Below are 7,585 nucleotides of genomic sequence, written 5' to 3'. Positions count from 1 at the left end.
CTATTGCATTATGAAACGATACAACTAATACACTCATAAAATTTCTTTTAGTTCTATTGTGACCTATCAGTGCTATTTTTTCTATTAGGGTAATAGTGTATTTGTATTGGTATATAAGTTCTATGGTTTATCAGTTTCTATGTGTTGTATAGTTGTAATGCAATGACAAGAAACAAGCTTTCGGAAACAAGTGAAAAATGTATATTATCACAAAAGGCAATACATATATTTCAAATGACAAAGCTCACAATTTGTGAAGGAAAAGTTAAACAAATCTAAACACACACATACACACACATATATATATACATATATAAAACAACACTAAAAGGCTTCTTTATCACATTTAACAACAGGTTTTTACATTAAAAGCAATGAAACCCTCAGGCGACTCGGCATTGCTTTGGCTTGAAGGTGGCCGAAAAATCTACCATAGAAAAATAAATAACTGCAATTAAAGCTATCATACCATAGGTGAAGGGACATACAAAATATGCAAAAATTGCCTCCCCTACTTAGCAAAAACCAAAAAACTAAAACAAAAGGAGTCAGTGTCTAGAATAAGAGCAATGAAACCCATACCTGCTTTGGCTTGCAGGCGGCCATAAAATCCGCTATATAGGAAAACTGGTGCTTTATTTATTCAAATTTCATATTACATTTTCACAAAATAGATATTGCTGCTGCACTTCAAAAGACATGTGCATTGAATTAAAATGCATTTAAGGTTATGCATATCAACTGAAAAAAGAAAATTCATCAATAACAACAAACTAGCCTGTATTTCAACGAATGAAAAAAAGAGATTATCATAGTATCACAGTTTAGTCTGAGTTCATTTCATTTTATATTCTATTATTGCATTGAATATGCAACTGTGTTTAATAATCAGTACACATGGCAGGCAGCCCATTGGGGGTTGTTGTCATCAGGTGTGGAGGTGCCATATAAGTTCATGCTATCTCTACTATGGCTTTATTATTGCTTCAGTTAGATTTATGTGCGCTGTGTGATGAACTCTATTTGGCTGTAAAAGACTGATACATCATCATTTCAGGTTTGTATTAGGGCACACAATGAGATCTATGTGCTGCCTATCAGTTTTGTAAAGAGGTTTATGGGTCAGGTAGGAATATGTACCAGACTTGTAGAAGGACCCATAGGTGACACATTGATATCTATATGCCGTATACAAGTCTGGTAAAAAGTTCTATGGGTCAGGTAGGGATATCTACCAGACTCATAGAAGGACCTACAGGACTTATACATATTCCTAAGAGACTTGTAGAAATTTGTATCAGTTTTTTTGCTAGGGAAGGATCTATTGGCCTCAACTAGCTTGAAATCCTCGCATATTAAGTTCCGCGGCTTTTCCTCGCTGAGAGGCACCTTCCCACCATTTATTTTGGCCCGTTTCGACAGAAGTTGCTTCAAACGTGCCTTCGCCGCTTCCAGCTCGAGCTCTCTCTCGCGTATGGATCAGCAGCAACGACCTTCCATGTCGCCTTGTGTACAAAATACACCTTTCCTATCGGCTTGAACGCATGTGAAGAAGCGGGAATAATGCGACCAAGGAAACTGACCGTTTCAATGCGGCGATGCACACTGTTTCCCTTGCCGCCGTCCGCTTCAGCCTCCTGGTATATAGGTGTTGATCAGGCTTTTGGATACTGCAGCTGGTTCCGTTGACACAGCGCTACATGCTCCCAACTCGGGATCCCGATCTCTGCAGGCGGTCCTTATGACACGCCGCTGCTCGTTCCAACCGAGGATCTTGATTTTCGCAGCCGGTTCTTATGACACGCCGTTGCTCGCTCCAAATCAAGATCTCGGTGTCAGCAGCTGGTTCTTTTCACAACTCACCTCGGGTCCGTTGGATTCAGCAGCCGGTCCTTTTGACGCGCCGCTGCTCGTTCCAGCGGTAGCCTCCTAACTGCCACTGTCCTTGCTGCTGCTTCTCTTGCTTCATCTCCGCGAGTGCCGCTTCCCTCCAGTGTCTCCTTTCAGGAACGTCATTTCTCGTCTGTTTTCGCTCTTCATCCCGTGCGGCCACAGGATCCTCATCGACTGGTTTGGTTCTTCCCAAAAAGGGCTGAGAAACGACGAGGAGGATAGAAGGCGAAGACACTTGATGAGATAGAGAGATTACCTGAAGCTTATGCACAAAACTTTACAATATATACGGCACCTACAACAAGGTTAGGCAAAACCATGAATCTGGCCTTGCCGAAGGAGATACCTTAAACCATAACTCAGAACTCAGAACTCTCGCTCGGAGCACAGCTCAATCAACATGATTGGTTACTTGCTGCCTACCACTCCCCTTTTGCTGTTACTAATATCAATCTCTTCCGAGACACATATCCCAGTCGAAAAAGACGGCAGAAATTTTTGTAGTACTGCAGAAATTTCTATCGCGCTACAGAAATGTTTGATGTTACTACAGATATTTCTGTCGCGACAACAGAACTTTTGTTGTTACGTCAGAACTTTGTGTCGGTAAGACAAAACATTGTGTTGTAACAACAGAACGTTGTGTTGTTACGTCAGAGCATTTTGTTGTGGCGACAGAACGTTGCGTTGTTACGTCAAAACTTTGTGTTGTCGGAACAGACAACGCAGTTTTGACGTAACGACACAACATTCTGTCTGTTGCGACCACAAAACTTTGTGATGTCACTGCAGACAACACAATGTTTTGACGTACCATCACAACGTTCTGTCGCAACAACAAAATGTTCTAACGAAACACAACCTTCTGACGTAATTGTCGCGACAACCTAAGGTATGTAGGTAATAGCGGGGTCAGGTAGCGAGGTCACAAGAAAAATTCTATAATGTGTTCTGCAGTGGCAAGCAATTTTTTTTTTCGCGCATGTAGAACCGCCCATATTTTTCTTGTCCCAAATAAAACATGAGGTTTTTCTTTGTTGCGTATCAACATGTTTATTTCAGTTCAAAATACAAAATTCGTAAAAAGACACTGAACAGTGTTAGAGACAGTTCCATGTAGAGGCTAATTTTTTACCAGCCGTATTTTTTTTTTCTGCGCGACTACCTCTCTGCCCTCAGCCGCCTTCGAACAACCTTAAAATCAACTCATTGGGCCAAAACAGAGCGCGCATTCAGTGTCTATCTGCTGCCGTGCATGCATACCGCTAATTGCGCCATTCGCGCGCACGTCAAGTAGCATCACGGGCGATTGCCGGCGCAGTCGCGACCGCAACACTCATGTTTTGTTCCACGCAGGGATTAGCTTCTCGATGAGTGCGAATGAGTTTCACAGGAACAATCGCAACGCTACTTCTGTTTTATCTCAATCCTTAAGACAACCGGATGAATAAATCTTTCTCACCTGTGAAATCTGCTTCCAAATTTGTAGCGATCTCTTCAAATGATCTATCCTTGTTCTCACGTCCATGATACATTCCATCCTTTATGCCCTACAAAAGATTTGACTCTCGTGGAGCAACCTGATATCACACGTTCTAGGCCAAAAACGAGGATGGCATATGCTTGCACAAGCAACTTCCCCGCACGTCTCCAGCACTCGCACGCAGTCCTTGCTGGCTCGCGCCCAGCTCGGCGGGACCGACGCTACAGACACGGCAGATGCACGGGCAGTCTCAGAGGGAAAAGGGGCTTTCTGTATATTTTAGTGCGGTAGAAGAACACGCTAATTTCAGTACGATAATGGTACGGCTTTTGAAGGGAATTGATTTTTCACTGTAACCTGCCCACCTACACGCATTAGCTCGCTACAAGGCACCCATTCCTCCGCGGTGGAGAACGGGATAAGAGACAAGTTTTGCAAACTACGTTTCGGAGTGCTTGCAGGCAAAAAGCCTCTCTGGAGGATCGGATTCGGGAACTGGCGAGTTCTCTCCGAGCAAGCACCGAGAGCAGACGTGTTTGTCGACAGCTCCGGTGTTTCTCGTGCGAACCCCGCCGCCCCGCACGGGGCCCCAGTTTTTCCCCGAAAAACGTCTGGCTAAAGGCCCCCGTACGGTCGTTTTTAGAGGCGCTGCGCTCGTCCGCCTTCCGCCAGCTGGCGGACGCGTTCGGCACGGGTGGCGCATAGGGTGCTATACGGTCACTTTGGGGCATCTTTTGGGTGGCGGATTTCTCCAGCGCTCTGATTGGCGCGCCCGGCGCGCGCTGCTTCGAACGTCGAAACGCTGCATATGACGGCTGCGGCGCTGGTTTGGGGAAACTTTTCCTCTTCACGGTGACTCTCGATCGTCGGCTATCAAATTAATTTGCACCCTAGCTGTAGAGTTATTGAGCCCCCGAATATACAGCACAAACAGTATAAACTGACCATTAGTAGAGCGATTAAGTCGCCGGCGATGCAATCATCCAGCAACAGCGTAGACGCACGCATGCCCCAGCGGCACTTGCTTTCGCCGTCTACTTGGTGTGTTTATGTTAGTATGAGGAGAAGACGGCACGAATTTTTTAAGTACTCCCGGACGTATACATCGAAAGGTAAAGTGTATATATTCATATCTCTCCTGCCTGTGTTCGCGCGTTCACTTCGGTATAGCACTCGCGGCAAAGATGCAGGAGCTGGTCATTTAATGTTTTCATCCGAAATTACAGCCTAAACACATTTTACAACACGCCTGTTTTACTGTGAAAAAATAGACTGCAAAGCATAAACAAACGTGCACATCATTAGTAACATGTACAGAAGCACTGTTTTCCGTGCGGTTCTCCCCGGTGGTAGCAATCTCTTAGTGGCGTACATTTCGCCACGTAATCCTCATTTCTGGCTGCAACGTACAGCTGTGGTGTTGCATATGAGATGCATTTGCACGCAGAAAATGTGTCGAGGTTCATGACAATAACAAATCTTTAAAAATGCATGGAATCATTTGTTATGGTATCCATGCAATAGCAAATGGTTCAAACAGTGCATGTTCAAATTATCTCTAAGATTCAATGTGTTTACTTCTTCAAAGACATTTAAAATAGCTGCTCAACTAGTTTATTTGTATTCAGTTTGGTATTCAGTTTGGTTTTCAGCACTATATTCATATTTGATTCAGCAGCAAGACTATGCTATTCATAATCAGTTTGGTTGGCAAAACTACAATTCGCATGCCCCCCAGTACGTAATACTAGTTTCTCCACCTCTGTGCTCAGTGCTGCCTATATTAATAAGTGCCTTCATGTCAAGTGCAGCATGCACTTCCTTTTCTTGACCTATGCCATTTGGTCTTCCTAGGTTTCATGTGTGTGCACTGCTTTTGTCATTTCAGACACAAAAAGTAGCAAATGAAATCTGGCGATTGAGTGTTAACATGCAACACAGCTCAAGCTACTCAGCTGCGGCATGTACTGAAAAGAATTGTTACCAATTGAGACAGCCTCTACCAGTCAAATTTCAAGTGAAATATTTGTACAGTTAGTGCTGAGCACAAATAAACAAGAATTATGCTGCTGCTGAGGAAGAGTCCATAAAGTTTTCGAAACATTGCATGATATGAAATGACTATTCTAAGTACAAATATGTATATATTGGATGTTTTGTGTGGAATGAGTGTTTTATTCTTCTGTTGTAGTTTTATTTCACTGTTTCTCATACTTAAAAACAATACAGCTAAGAGTAAGCACTTAAAAGCCGCGTCACTGCACGACACAGTAATAGTGCATGGTCGGAGCGGTCAGTTGGGATCAAGAAATACTTAGCGCCCACTGCCTTGCATCAGCTAAGGGTCCCCACTTGTAGAGAAAAACTGTCTAGGGGCTAATTGTAAAACAGTGACCAAGTGTAATGGCATGTCACTTAGTTGCCAGGACAGCATGCAGACTTGATGGAATTTTGACTTGTCTGTGAACACGAAATACTATACTTCTATGACTAGTGTACTTACCTACCCGAGTCCTTTGCTTTGTTTACATAACTATCCTGCAAGCCCATACATCAAGTTCATCGTGGAGTGAATACACAGATCCTCAATACAATTCAAGGAACAGAAACCAATTGTAGTGGCATGTAAACACAGTGCAGTTCTCCAAAAGAGTCACGACAAAACTGTACCTTGTGATATTGAATAAAATATCCCTTCTGAGAATTCAATACTCTTCTGAGAAAGAAAATTGTGCTTGGAACTCTGAACTGTCAAATAAAAGAAAAATGGAAGAAAGCGAGTGTGTGTGGATGTTAGGAGTCCTTGCCACGGGAGGCTAAATGCCTTGCAAACCCAGATGTTTTATACTCGGTGGCTCGTGTAACAAGTAACGAATGTTAAGACAGCGAGGCAAGGAAAGCAGCACTGAACTGCAAGATGTTTACTAGGTCAATATTATAATTGTATATAGTGAGAAAGCTGCTGGATAATCTTGTCAATCCAAGAAAAATGCTTTTATTGACTGTTTACAATCACCTGGCCTGTTTGAGACTGATTAAAAAAATGCTGGCTATGCCCACTATCGAACCGTTTGAAATTATGGTTGCATTTTGTATTTCCTTAATCAACTGAAACAGGCAGTGTTTATTTTCCTCAATGCTACCTATGCTTAAAAACCCATCTAATGTAGCTTTGTGTTTTGGATTGTTCATCTCAGTGAATTTTGTGTATTTACAGGCACATATGGAGGCTTCTGGGTCATTTTACAATATCACCAAGCAGCAGGTGTACCTTAAAAAACACATTTCATGCTTTGGTCAACCGCTGCAGGATCCTTCGTCAGGGAGTCTGTCTCTACAAAAGCATTGAATGTAAATGTATGGACCAGTGAGGCTTTACATACCTACCAGAGGATGCATGCATATGTAATAGTCATTCGCAACTCATCCATATGTGCCATTTAGTAACTCAAACAGCATCTGCCCTGCAATGGAAACATGCCACTAGGATGCTACATGTGCTGACCATTTTATGCTTGTAGTACTTGCTGTAATGCTAGTTGGTTCACACTGACCATTTGAGCGGCCCAAGGACATGATCACAGGAAAAGATGGAAAGAAAGAGCGCCTTTCAATCCCTCTTCTTTTCCTGTGATCGTGTTCTTGTGCCGTTTTATTGATCATGTTATGCTGGGTTACTATTTCTTGAATGCTTAACGGCGCCCTCGCTTCACTGCCACTGGAAGGTTCCAGTTTGTGCCTGGTTCAATAGCCCTTAGTTTAGATCGCCCCACCAGATTCTGCTCGCCTGAAGAGCTCATGCTGCATGATACGTCATCCTGTCCCGTGTTACATGCGTGTAGGTTTCTATATGCATTCCTGATTTTATTTTTTTTTTGTCTGTGTTTCAATGTTACTTTTTAGATGTTTCCAGGATCATGCACAAATTCCTGTGAAGCTTTGTGGATGCGTTCCTGCCTGCGCTTAGTGTGTTCATTTCCTTCTCTGCCATTGTCATTTCCCTTCATTCACTCTCCAGGCCTTTTGTGCTGCATCGAATAACATTGGCCAGCACTACTGCTTCTTGTGCGCCTTGTTTTTGTGCTTTTCGTTTCCACTTTGTTCCCCTTAAAGCTGGATAGAAACTAGTCCATGCAGTTTCACACTTGGGAAATGCGTAGTCCCCAAGTAGACGAGAGGGGGGGGGGGGGGGGTGCTGTTGTAATGCAG

The sequence above is a fragment of the Amblyomma maculatum genome, chromosome 1 (assembly GCF_055883805.1).
Source record: "Amblyomma maculatum isolate TAMU_Amacu chromosome 1, ASM5588380v1, whole genome shotgun sequence".
NCBI lineage: Eukaryota > Metazoa > Arthropoda > Arachnida > Ixodida > Ixodidae > Amblyomma > Amblyomma maculatum.
Note: the sequence above shows the minus strand (reverse complement) of the source record.